This window comes from Microchirus variegatus (assembly GCF_963457635.1).
Source record: "Microchirus variegatus genome assembly, chromosome: 15".
NCBI classification, from domain to species: Eukaryota; Metazoa; Chordata; class Actinopteri; order Pleuronectiformes; family Soleidae; genus Microchirus; species Microchirus variegatus.
Genome location: NC_139816.1, coordinates 19,371,263 through 19,385,933, shown reverse-complemented (window position 1 = coordinate 19,385,933; position 14,671 = coordinate 19,371,263). Strand labels below are relative to the sequence as shown.

General features: G+C 40.6%; 1 protein-coding gene across 3 annotated transcripts in view; it reads left to right on the top strand.

The window, feature by feature from the left end:
* Positions 1-14,671, top strand: part of ntng1a (netrin g1a) — a gene marked incomplete at both ends in the record, with an annotated part of 97,491 nt that overhangs the window by 25,354 nt on the left and 57,466 nt on the right. The gene's annotated exons all lie outside the window — the stretch shown is intronic.

The window sequence follows — 14,671 nt, the reverse complement described above, 5'->3', positions numbered from 1 at the left end:
CATTGGTGCATTGTGTCATCCTACAACATCATCACCTCCCCCAGTCGTCCACACACACAAATGTTTGTGCAGCTATCCTTTAAAGGACAGCCATAGATTTCCATTACTCTCGACAGCCTGACCAATCCATATCCCTAACCGTAACCAAAACCAGTTAAATGTCTAACCCTTACCTTAACCCACTAATGACAAGGTCAGTGTTTGTGCCAAAAACAGGTCCTGAAGAGGTAACAAATTCAAGCACACTCACACACATTATAGATATTTTTCAAATCCAGGCAGTGGGATGATAATGGCACAGAGATCAGATCTATAACTAAGGCTGAATTACAGCCCCATAATACTGTTGAGTCAGAGGAAAAGGGGGAAGTTTGATACTTGGCACTGATATGCATTATATATTTTTTTTTTTCCACCGCCGCTTTAGTGATGCCTTATTTACGCTGAAATCAAATGCCAGTTTGAGTGGTATTGACATTGTTGATCCCTGTTGCATCATAAAAAAACTGCTCTGATTTGCCTTTCCGCTGTGTGGTGCCTCTGATGATGTGCCTTGTTCGCGTTTTTACTGAAACACATACGCGGCCTGTTTAACCAACAGTGAACTGTGTTTACGCTTCATTTGAGTCATGCCTTATTTTATTTTATTTTTTTTATTTTTTTACCTCTTCTGCACCCATGCAGCGCTCGCCTTACCTCTCCCTCTCCACTGCTTTCCTGCCAGCATATTCATTCTGAGAAACTAGGCCAACAGAACGGGGCAGGCAGGCACAGAGCAGTTCATCGGTGCAGTTGAACTGAGACGTAAAGGCTGAAGTCAAACAGGCGGGCGCGACGCAGAGCAATTTCCAAAGCTGCATCCATGAGAGTTGTCGAGGCGTGTGCTCGCTGCCATGTTTGGCGCGGTGACAAAGCATTTGTAACACATCCGCCCGTGGCTTCCACAACTCTGTCACGTCACATGAAATCACCCTTGGGGGAGGAGAAGTAAAGGAGGAGGCGACGCGGTGGAGCCGCGGGAGATGAGGAGATGCAGGACAGAAAAAAAAAGACCCTTATTTTTCAAACTGTGTGTAAAATATCCCTACATTTTAGAGCTGATGATAAAGAATGTAAATGCTTTGATGTTTTTGCTATTACACGTACACAGGAAATTGATAATTACGAGCACAAGTAAATAATTAATTCACTTGTATTTTTGTGTTATGGTGAGCAGAACTTTCCTATTCATAAATTACAAATACGCTTTTTAATTAAACAATAATGGCGACAAACGGCAGTTGTTAATTTATTACAGCTGATTCTCCCATTTGGAGCCATTATGCACAGTTATTTGTTAGTAAGACAACGGAAGACAACGGAAATACAACATCGCTGACAGAGAAATATTTGACTTGCTTTCCAAATAAAAATGTAGCAGTTTTATGATTTATAATTTATTATTCATGCTTACATGGTTGGCAGTACCAGTGTGGTTTACCTGTGTTTACAGACCGTGTAAAAAACTGGAGCCTGTTGAAATGGGAATGAATGAATTAGATTCTCTGCATAGAACTGCTCACACGAATAAGAAGCAGCTCACAATGTTTTAATGCAATAGCGTGATTATGCTTCGTCTCTGATGGGGAATTGAACCACGTCATCTTACGTATGGGTTATTGAAAACTAAAATATGCAGATACAACACATCAACAAACAGGGAGATCTACATAGTAATTAACATTTTACTCACTGTCCCAGTTTATAATAAACAATGTAACTGCAATTTATCAGTTCCTTTATCCACATTAAAAGTCGGAGAAAAGTGTTATCGATGACAGCTGATGCAGAAAGTCGGATCTTATTGTTGCTGATTGACTTCGGCACTTTGAGCTCTGTAATAATAAAAACCTGACATTTGTGACAGTGTTTCCCCAAAGTCATAGACTCTATGAGAGTAAGTCATTCTGTTTTTTTGTGTCTGTCACTCAATCCATAATTAGTTCTTCTGACATCTACCAGTCAGCTCTAACGCAGTGTTTGCAACTATGTGCACATTAGAGCCGCGGGTTCATTTGCAGGGAGAAGCTGGTTGTATATAACATAATTAAATGATAATTAAATTAGATATAAAACAAGGTATGTGTTTGTCAGTTTAACATTCATTGGTCTCAGTGTTTTCCCTATTCATTTCAGTAAAAACGAATATTTTGACCAGGAGTCTGCATGTTGTCCCTGTGTGTGGGGGGGTTTTCTCTCCAGGTTCTTTCCTCCAGGTTTCCTCCCACAGTCCAAAAACATACAATATGGGGATTAGGTAAATTGGACAATATAAATTGACCATAGATGTGACATTTAATGTGACAGTGGATGAGTGTTTGTCTCTGTGTCCCTGTGATGGACTGTGACCCTCATGTAGAGGATAAAGCAGTAGAAGATGGATGGATGTTTTTTGTTTTTTTTACAGCTGCATGTGAACACAACTTGTTATAGGGACAGTCAACAGGCGACATGACCACTCTGTTCCTGTTGTGGAGTTAGCAAATATGCTTTATATATATATATGTGGTTTTGTGATTACAGTGTTTCTTAAGTAAAAAAAACCAATAAAAAACAGGTTCTCCTTTGTCGAGCTCCAAAATGTCCAGTTATTTCAGCTATTTAAATATGTTATCACAGCCTGTGAACAGCGATCGCAAGATCAAGCACTGCCACTAATCCTGCTGTAAAATGGGTTTGCAGCCCTCAACCAGAGTGTGTCTACACACACTCACACACACACACACACACACCTCTGTGTGGTCTCATTAGTTTGAATCTCTTGGCTTAATTAATCACTAACAGAGTGCTTAATTCATCTATAATTTCAGCTGAGTGGAGTTGATTATTGCAGTATTTCCCTCTAGCCCTGTTAAAGTTTTTGATTTCCCTGTCTTTCTTGTCTCACACCCCTCACTTAGCTCTCATCTTGTATAATGGCAGCTCATCAAGAGCTTGCAGACAATCAGCTGTCGGAGCATCCTTGACTCCCTTCTGAGGAGCGTGATTACGACGGCGGCGGATGCTTGAAGTTATTACCGCGGAATCAAGTGGATCTACTTGTGTCCCATTGATGCTGACGGCCACGGTTCACTCCTCTTATTTAAGTTAGGTTATGCACATAATGTTTCCCGGGGAATCAATGTGATGGTGCACATGTTTAGATATTTTTGATGGCTGCTTTTTTGCTGACCATTTGATTTAAACTAAAGGAAATGGTCATGCCACACTAGTCACAAAAAAAGTCAAAGTTTGCCAAAGTTTGAAGTGGCAACTGTAAAGGGAACAAAATAGTTTGTTTGTGTGGTTCTAGCTGTCATTGATTCTGGGTCAAAAAGTCTTTTTAAAGAGGAAAAATATTTATGGCCAAGTTGAAGAGTTTCATATATTTTTATAAATGTACTTAGATGTCATAGAAATAGAAGTAGTACCAAGTCAGTGTGTGTGGCCTTGTTTATATTCACTCTCCCGTGTGACTTGCTTTTCGGAAGAATTTATCTGTGTGCGCACGTGTGTGCACGCACCCAGTTTGTCTGTCAGTGTGTTTGAGTGTCGTGAGCTCAAAGAAAAGGAGAAGGCCTGCGCTCGTTTCTCCCAGGAGTGGTCTGCCAATCATTTTCTCAGATTCAGCTGAAAAAAAAAAAAAAACATAGCAAAGGAAGGAGACAGAAGAAGAACAATAAAGAGAAAAGGAAAAGAAAAAAGTCTCCCTGTAGAATGACTAAATAGACCTTCAGTGATCTGACAGAAAAGCCTGGAGCTGAATCCCAACTATGCTGCGCACACTTAAATATCCACTCTGGGAACGCTGAGCTTTACCACACTATTGATTTTAATCATCACTTAAACGCTCAGACATTTTAAGAAATAAATGAAATAACAGGCCCTAAAGACTATAGTAAAGAAAATAGAAATGTTTTAAAGGCTGAAGATGACGACTGCTTGGAGTTTTTTTTTTTTTTTTTTTTTTTTTCATGACATCAACCTCACTCTTCACTCCTCTACCACACCCACAGACCACTTTGAGATAATTATCAAGTGCTAAATTTACCCCCTGCTCTGGCCACTGCTGACTGAGTTACAGACGCGCTCTTTAGCAGGAATAGATTCTCCATGTATTCACTGCAGACGATAGAGCCACTAATGAGGGGTGACGCTTGATGAGGGGAGCTTGATTGAAAAGGCTTTCACTGGGAGTGAAATGTGACGGCACTTAAACGACTGCAAGAGCGAATATCACGTGATGGACACCGTGCTGCTCTGCATGCTTTTCAGGAGCAGCAAACCAAATGAGGTGTTATTTCTCCTGAGAATACCTTACTGCTTTTGTTTCTGTTTAATGTTGGAATTGATTGATTGATTGAAATCAGGGTTCACCTTCACTATCAGCCCCTGGTCCAACTATTTCACAAATCAGAATAAGTTGTAGTGTTCTACACTCAATCAGTTGAAGGAAAAGCCTCATCATTGAGGATCCCAGTTCCTATCATTAGGCTGCAGTTATCAGGTTCCCCTCGCTATCAAAAACATTCACTGTGACGTCTTTATTTCCATTGTTATAAACATTGTAAACAACCAGTCAGACAATTGAATTTTTTTAGATTACATTACATTAAATGATTTGTGAAGTTCTGTTCACAAATAATTAATTTACTTTAATATAGTGCAGTATAATCATACGGTGGCTTGCATTAAAGAAAGCTGCTGAGATGGTGGCACTGTCCATGGTGCTGAAGTGGATGTTACAGCTAAAGGATCAGCCTTTAGCTGTAAATGTCTGAATTGTCTTAAAAGCCAGTTGGACTTACATGGCGTATACTCAGTGATATCTGTTAGAGAAAAGTAAATAGCTGTTTTGCTGTGATATTCCAACTCACAGACATTAGTGAGATAGTAACAAAATGTAATCCATTGTTTCTTGAACATGGACAAAAAAAGTTTGTTTATTTGTTTCTATGAGACAGTTCGATTCTCAAACTTAAATATTTCAGTAGGACGTGTTGTGCCTGCAGCACTTTCCAGTCTGTCTAAGGTTTTGGAACTCTTTTTCTGCGTCCAGAATTCTGAATTTACTCATATCAGAATTGTTGTTCATTTGTTATTTTATCATTCGTATCAAATCTTGCTAAGACACATACTCCACTGTTATAATCTGTAAAGTGAGTGATCATTTTCAGTTTCTGTGAGTGGATCTTTCGAGGCAGTACACATTTTCATACATATTTTCTTTGGGTGTATTCATTTTAATCTGAATTGAAGCAGTACATTAAAACCATTGTTTATATCAGCCACAATTAATCATTCGACTTTATTTTTTATGCTTCGGCACCTGTGACAGTGCTAACACCAGTTAGGTGTGCTAACATATTACGGTGCTCATGCACTAATTTGTGATGCAGTCTCATTGTTAAAGGAGATTAAGGTTTGTGTCCATGTGGGACAAATGGGAGCAGCTCCCTGTGTTGGAGTTAGCCTCTTAGCTTGGTCAAGGTGACACTGATACATGTCTCTCTGGAGGGCTGCTACGCAGGAAATGTGCCGTTATTACACCATTAAAAATAACGGTGGATGGAGACATGGTGAGAGGGTAAGGAATGGCGATGGGGGGACAGGAGCACGATGTCGCCTCTGCATCATGATGTCAATTCCTGAGGGAGTTCTCAGTTAAAAGATCAGGGGTAATCATGGCCACAAGCTGGCGGAAAAAAATGCCAAAGTTTTGATGTTATCTGACAAGACACTTTGATTGAGAGATGTTGCGCTGCACCAGCCTGGATATCGATTCTGCCGTGGTGTATCGGCTCACTGAATGACATCCTTGCGAAAGATGTACGACACTCATGACATTTGGTGAGATTCATTCATGATCCGGTGGAGTCTCAACGATATATTCCAATATTGTTTAAATTAATATTTAAAAAAAGAAAGACAAATATATGCCTGAGATCTGAGCAGTTAAGATCACAGTTTTATTTAAAAGCAAAACATCAATGTCTGTGGCCAGTTCCCAACAGCATTCAGCCGAAGATTATTACTTTTTGCATTTTGTAGTCAAGGCAATCATAAAATAATACTGCTTCAATTCTAGTTGAGGCTTTTTTTTTTTCATGTTATTACTGCTACATTTTGCATTTTGCCCTGCTACAATTATTGTGTCTGAAAAATTACTTACAGATAATTTGTTGCATAGACCTGCTGAATGAAGACACTATTGAATTAATTAATCATTTCCAAATAGGGGCACTTTTGCTGCACCACAGAGTGTAAAGAGAGTATTTTATCAAACAACAAACTTGAAATAACATTGAAAAAAGTGTGTGTTTATGTGTGCGCCTATAGCAATGCAGTCGAAACATTTAGCAGATGGATGGATGTTTAAATTAGTCAACTGAAATTGGAAAAAAAAATATGACTACAAATGCTACTGCAGTGCCCCTCTGGCAGGCCTCCCTTTATGGACAGTGAAACCTTTTCAGATGGCCTAGAATGCAGTGGTGCGTCTGGTCGTCAATCAGCTCAAAAGGGCACATGTCGCTCCGTTTAGCCTCAACTGGCTACCCCTGGCTGCCAGAATCAAATTCACGTCACCAATGTTTGCCCATAGAGTGACTGCTCGGTCTGCAGCCGTCTAGCTGAACTCAGTGTGAACACCGCCTGGCGCCGACGACCGCAGGACAAACGCAGAGCAGACCAACTTGTTCCTGTTTGTGCACGTTGAACGGATGTTAAAAGAAGCAGTCAAATATAATTATAAAAATGTGGCATTCCTCTTCATCTTCAACAAGCCCTCAATGACTCACTAACTGTGCACTTCTTCATCTCATTTCGTCATCTTATTAAAACACATTGAGTGCACAGTTCTTACTCCAAGATCATCTACGCTGCTATAGCTTTACTGTTTTCCCCTCAGTTGTAAGTCACACAGGATGAAAGTAAAAATATCTGATTGCTACAGAGAATCTATTCCCAAAGTAAAGCTTTCTTTGCACTTCAAGATCATAAATCACAGAAATAGGATACATTCCATACACAAGTGGAAGATAATATTTGAACTTATAATCTATCGACTGCTTTGTTTTATACTCAAGATATGCAGAGCCGAGATGTGATTCAAAGCTCAAAGGCTCTTGAGTACAAAACAAAGCCGTCTATAGATTATCTGTACACTGTACAAAACAATCAATGCACATGAATACATTGAATCAACTTTTATGACCTCTCGTGGCCCATCTGCAATACTTCTGAATTCTGTGGGCTGCTGCAGCAGATGGCAGAATAGAGCCTGAAAAAATTGTCACTATCGGAAGATTGACGTATACACACACACATACACACACACACAAAAACATTCAGATCATACAGATGGGACAGTCTGCTGTTGTTTTGTGCACAAGTTTCCTTCACTGTGCCATTCTACTGTACCGTACCATTAATCTGTCAAGTTAACCGCCTGTGTTAAAGGAATACTACCAGCCGTCCAAATACTTCAGCTGTAGCTTTTGATATGTGTCCTCGCCCTGCACTTGCAAATATACCATCTCCTAAGCAGGGGATATTGTCCTGTCCTCCAGACCATATCACAGTAGCACACGGTGGTGCTTGCCACATAAAAGATAATGGAATATAAAAGTGTTTTTATATCTTGCGAATGTGCTGAAGCCGAGCGGCGAAGGCCTTCCTCACTATTGTTTTAGGCCTCATGAATCTCCTAAATCGCCGCCACTGATCACGGTGAACGCAGCACGAGGACATTTACACATGGTCTCGCCTCATAACCTTTGCTCAATTGACCGGACGGCACTCGCTGCGGTGCTTATGGTGGTTGAGCGGTGCAGCTCACTGCATTAAACCAATGTGGGTTTTCCCCTGTGGTGCTCCTAAACAGCATTATTCATGTGTTAGACTCTTAGTCCATGGTTCACTTGAAGTTGATGGGGAGCTGGTGGAGCTTTTAGTGTGTGTGTGTATATGTGTGTATTAGTTTATGTTACCTCGTTGGAACCTTTTCTGGGCTAAACACTGACAATTCCAAGGGCTGCGATTGGTCCTCAGGACAGGCCGAGCGAACACTAATCTGTGCCGGCCACTGTGGGCCCCGAGGGTCCACAGAGGTGGAGCTGATCACCGCCGACAACGTCGCTGCCAAACTATAAATACGTCATATCTTAATACACACAGCACATGTTTAGACTCTAAATGGCTAATTTCTTGCCTCAAATTATCTTAAAACTGCATTCCATGACACAGAAAAGTGAGAAATGGCCACTGTTTCAACAACGACAGTCTTTCTCTCTCAGACGCCATTGCTCACTGTAGACAAAAGCACAGCAACCTTGCGTAGCGAACCCTACTGATCGGGCGGGAAATTGCAGTGCGTATCCGTCACCACGACGGAGAAGTATGAAGGCTCGAGGGGTCAGTTGAGAGCCAGGCAGCTGAAATGAAGTGGAAATTAACTTAGAGCAAGTGAAAAAAGGAAACAACCGTGTACAACATGCAATAAATGTTTCCTAAAGTTGGAATTGGACTAAAGTTGCCCTCAATTCTTAACCAGGGCAAAATATCAGTATCAAAAATATCACTGCTGCTCACACTGTCCCGGCAGTGTGAGCAGGTAACAGAGCAGCTGCAGCGTTGAATAAGCACAGAGAGGCCCAGGTTTCAACCGTCAGAGCTGTTAGATTAAAAATACCCATTCTGTTCTCCAATTAAAGGTGAAGTTTTGGTTAAAAATGTAGACGTACAGTGACTCCGTACATCCTGTACGACTCGCACCATATTACATTGGAAGCAAAGCTACTTACTGTGCGTATGATGATGAAGAGAATGTAGACAGAATAGCAATTACAGGCAATTACATTTCATCTTATATTAAATTATGTATGTAAGCTTCTTTAGTGTTTTAATTTACTTAAATATTTATTTAATAATAAATGCTTTACATTTTGACTTTGGTTTTTACTTGTTATTGCTTATTGTTTGTTTTTCAAAAAGTTTGACTTTTTTTTTCACCATGCTTTACACTTTTTGGCCTCCAGGTCATACAAGTGTGACCCGAGTTTCAAGATGGGGATGCACCAGTCAAAATAATTAGGTTTGTCTAAACCAAAACTCACCTGTCCCACCTTTTGCCCCATGTCAGCTGGGATTGGCACCAGCGTCCCTCCCTTATGTGGAGGATAAAGCAGTAGAAAATGAATAAACAACATTTATGAAATTGTACACTAAAGCCTGCATCGTGTCAGATACAGTTGGCAAGAGGAAATGTTGAGTGTGAGGTGTTTCTGGTCCCCTGTTGCTCGGTTGACCATGGTCCAGGCTAGTCGACCTCCGCTCGACCCTGAGCCATATGAAAATATGATTGTAATCCTTGTGAGGATTTGGCCTGGGTGTCTATTACCACTGTAATCTGTCACAGTGGCATCCAATATTCCTTCCACGTCCAGGTTAAGCCCCTCTCTCTGTCTGCTCTACCCACTATGGGAGCAAGTGTGTGGGGGGGGGGGGTCCAGAACACGGTGTTGGCACAGGGGAGCGGGAGAGGGAGAGAGAGAGGTTTTGAAATTGAGAGAGCATTGCTTCAATCAAGCCGCTGGCTCGGGGTGAAGAAATCTATCGGGGGAACACAAGGTCTCATTAATGCAGCAGGGATAGCTTTAACCCCCACCTCTATCTTACACACACACACACACACACACAGGTTTGCACATTTATTCCTCTGAGGACACTGCACTGACTCCCATTCGTGTGCATAGCCAAAATAAAGCCATAACCAGTTAATGTCTCACCTTATATTAACCTAATCACAGTTTATATCTCAGCCCTAAAGTTAATCCGTTCTTTAGAAATAAAGTTCTGCCTCCTTAGAGCCAGGGTTTGTTGTCTCCATGAGTTCTTCTGGTCCTGACAAGATCAGTTTTTATGCCAGAGAATAAAGAGAGAACAAAGTATGTGCAAACACACACACACACACATATCTTGCAGGGTAAAGTAAAAACATGGGAGAGAAATGGAAGACAGAAAACAGATGTTGAATTTCTGGGCATAAATGTGAGCTGTTTATTCAGTGTTCAGTCTCACACACAGTATTTCTGGTTTTCTCGTAAAAATGTGTTGTACGTTCTTTTTTTTTCATTTTGTCTCTCCAAGAAACAGATAATTATTGCTAGACATTGCACATACTTTCTTTCTAATCAGTCACTTTTGTCAGAAATGCATGATGCAGATCAACCAGCGATGGTGTCATCATAAAAAGTTCATTGCAGAAGATTGGGGGGAAAGTTTTTCCTGATAAAACAGGAATACACACTGAAAGTCTGAAGCTGGAATGATTAACCACCGTCTGTGCTCGTGACTGTGTCAGTGAAGAGCACATACATACATCTTGTCCTATTTTCAAATAGCTATGATTTTAGTTTTATTTGATTTAATGTTGTTGTTTATTGTTATGGAACGATTCAATTTACAAACACAAGCAGGGTTCTGGTCAGGATTTTATTTTAGCGTAATGGTAATGGCAAGGGAGCGCAGCGACCAAGTGGGGGGTTGGTGCGGAATGAAATCAAGTGATTCTGATGAAAATTAAAAACTTCAAAACGTTACAAGGTAGGAGCTGTAATCACTTTTTGAAAAGTGCAAATTAATATTTAATGGGTTGTACTGACATATTTAAAGTCATTCAAACAAGTAAAAAGGTAAAGGTGAGGTATAACCTGCCACATATTAGCCTCATAAATGAAACCATTTTTGAAGTAGAAAAAAACATTGGAGAAGCAATTCACATTCATTCATTTAAGTTAAAGAAAAGGGCGAAGCATGCTTTCTCACTTGTTTACACCGGTGAAATTGATACACCAGGCGGCCTGTCCTTCCAAATTATGGTTAATGTATGCTAATGTCATGATTAGTTATTGGAATCTAATGGAAAGTGTGTTCTCAAGTTCATTTATACTTGTGGTTCTACAAAGCAATTCTGTTGGTATCATATCTTTTTGCATCTGTTTTTTTTTTTTTTTTTTAAAGTGAAGCGTTAGAAAGGTAAAAAAAAAAAAAAGAGGAAAAGATGGAAGGTGAACTCAGTTTACTATCTGGGTTACAAGTCCAAGACATCTGTCACACAAACTGATCTGTAAGATTGGTGGGAGCCCATTTATCTCGATGGCTTGTCGGCAGATCGGAAATTTATATTCCCCCAAGTCTCATCCTCCATCAGCTGTTAACGGTGCGATCGGGCCAAGGCTGTCAACCACCACGGCCATATCTTATTTTAAAAGTAGACGCAGTCACAACATCGGTAACTTATCTGCTCTACGTTTCTTCTGTATATGTACAGGAGCCCCGCTGTGGCCTCTGCTTCTGTGTCAGAGACGATGTCCCCCAATTCTGTTTGTATTTATTTTTCATTCACAGGAGTTGTCGGCTGTTAGAATGAAACACCTCTTGTCATTTTGTTCTAAGAGCTGCCTTAAAAAAACATCAATTTGGAATTGGGGAAGGAAACAGACCTGATGATGTATTTGCAACAGATGCATTGTATGTATTCACATACACCAGTCGAGTGGTAAATTATTAAGTAAGAAGGATTTGTTGGAGGATAAAGTTCAGGTTCCACCTCCTGCTTTCTTGCAAATATCAATCACTTCTCAGTGAAATAGTTCAGTCAAAGATCTAAAAAAAAATGAAAATTTGATGCCTTGAATAACACTTGTTTCACTGTTAAAGTTGCTTCAGACAAGTATGAACTATTGCTTTAAATCAGGGGTTCTCAAAGTTTTGATACCTGAGGGCCAATTTAGGAACCCAACATTGGACTGAGGGCCGCCAAAGGAAAAAAAAAAGGAAAAAAAACAAAAAGAAATCCCATTTGTAATCATTTTAATGACCAGATTGCAGTTCTACAGTTTAGCGTTAAGTAATATAAGCATTAATATAATGTAATTTAAGCATTAATATAATAACGCTTTATAATTTATTGGGTAATTATTACCCAGTATTTTGGCCATTGTTCTTACCTTCTAATTACAGGTTAATACCAAGTAACACATTTCTGTTACCATAATATGGGTAAATAGCTAGTAATTGGGGGCTGTAGCTACCTGCTTATTACCAGCTTATAACCCAATAATACACTAAAATTCACCATATAGAAACCAGGTAAATACCCAATATTTTTGTTTACACTTATTGGTCTGTATCCAGTAATGTACCAGTAATTCACTGCCGCCAGAAATGTTTCTGCCGGCCGCTATTGGCCCCCGGGCTGCACTTTGAGAACTAATGCTTTAAACCTTTGATTGCAAGTATTAGTTGTATTAGGAGGAAAAAACACTTCCCCTGTGACCTAATCACTACAAATAGTGCTGCTCTGTGGAGTTCAGCTGGATGGAATTAGTCAAATTCATTATCCTCTACGTTGCTGCATTGTTGATTTTTACTCCTCTCTCTACGGCAGGTAAACTTAGCCTGAATAGTTTGACAATAATGGGGACAACAACACCTGAAGAATTAAGAGCAGTTTCCCGATGATTTGTGAAATCTACCCACAAACACATACATGTTTCGTATTCACGAACAGCCTCGCGTGTACTCGTTATCTTTGGCGCTACAGCACAATACTAATAATGGGATTAAGCAGACGGCAACCTTAGTCTTGGTGTTGTAAATGTAATGTAATATTGCAATAGCAGCAATCACCCCATCCTGTTCTCTTATCATCATCATCATCATCATCTCACAGGGATTAATAGGAACAACTTTTCTAATTAAAGATATGCTGTAATCATCATCATGCTGGGCGCTGTCATTTATTTTAATGTGTGTCAAACCCTCACCCCTCAGCGTTGGCCCACAGTAAAACACAAAAACCTCCGTTTCATGAAGCCATATACTCAGCATTTCATCTCCATTCTCTCCTCCGGGCTGACCGGTGAAGTTATCGATCCCCATAAAGGCAGTATTTTGTCATTAGGCGAGAAGCGGAGGAGACAGTAATGAAAGCTTTTTAACCTGAGTGTTTCGGGGCAGCGCTGGACAACTGGCTAAGGTTGCCAGGTGCTACACACAGCAGATTTTCAGCGGTTTCGGCCCCCGGGGATCGATAGGGATACATCTTTGTCTGATTACAGAGATGTGACTGTGAGGACGGTCATTTTTGTGTCTGTGGGTGTGTTGCGGTAATAGCTGATCACTGGATCTGCCTGATTTGGACACAAAAGGTTTCAGCATAGACATGAGACACTTTCTCCAAACGTTCTGCTCTCAGTTTGACTTTACTGGGCATTTCAATGACATCGATGGTGGCAAACATGAATCTCTGCTGTGCTGAATATAACCTTCTTGTTGTATTTACCTGACAGCTATAGTTTATATGCTCAACAATACTTAAGTCATTAAATATTAACCTGCCTGCCAGTGCATATAGTTGAAAATACAACATTAAGCTACAGTATAAAATACTGCTTACATATTACAAATTGATAATAGAAAGCGAACATTTTATTTATAATGTAACACTCACAGGTATTCAGCTGGATATGATGTTCAAGTAGATTTTTTTTCCACATTTCTCAGACGTGCATACTTGTAGTTTTATCTTTGTTTACTAAAGTGAGAGACTTGAGGACTTGATCCACCAGGATTTAAAAAAAAAAAAAAAGTGACACAACATGCATGAGGACCAGACAGAAAAATAGAAGACGTTGTCACTGAATCAAGTTATTAATGTGAACATTTTATTGCATTTCAAGCATACAGACACTTTTAAAAGGTTACATTCAAGTCTGCACAGATGTCTGTTTATACTTTAGTAAGTACTTTATATAACAACTATTGTGTAAATAACAAGTAATTGGAGAACAACATCTACACCTGTGCAGAGGCCCCCACTGTCCCTGAATCATCCCCCCTCCCCCTTGTTGAATGCAGGTTCCTTTCTCACTACAGCAACAAAGTCAGCCATCCTGCATGTCAGGTGTGTTTTTTTTAGAGACACTCCTCACCCCCAAAGCAGACATAACTGTCGCATATGAGATATTACACATCTGTCTGTGGATACACGGTGCACCAGATGCTGCAGTTAATGGCACACCTAACCTCCTGCCATGAGATGATGCAGGGAAACCCAAGTGGAATTTTCCACTGCCTTCTGCCTCCTCCGCCTGCTCCCAGCTGCTGTTGTCCAGTGCTAGGAGAGGCCTGTAGGGGATGGTCCAGACAGGATATTAATGGGTCCCTCCAACAGTCAGAAGGCCTGACAGAGCCCCGTTTCATTGTCACCTTGCCTTGGAGGACGTGGAAAAACTTGCAAAGCATATGAGCCAAATGGAGCTGTCTCTCCCTCTAACTTACTCCATCTCTGCCCCGACGCTTCATTAGACTGTCTTACATCAGGGGCCTGCTCCTCTGCTTGTTTCCTCACAACCGCTTCCACGCACACACACACATCCACACGCACAGGGTGACATCTCCCACCTAATCAAGTAGTGGATTATCTTGTCCTGATAAATTGGAGCTTGTAGCACTTGAAAGGTCCTCGTGGAGGAGTGCCTCCTCCCCTTGACAGCCAGATTGAGCCCCCAGGGAGCAGGGAGAGAACATCGCCTGGTAATGATTTGTGGTAAATCGGGCAGATGTTTTTTGGAATGACCTCTTTCAA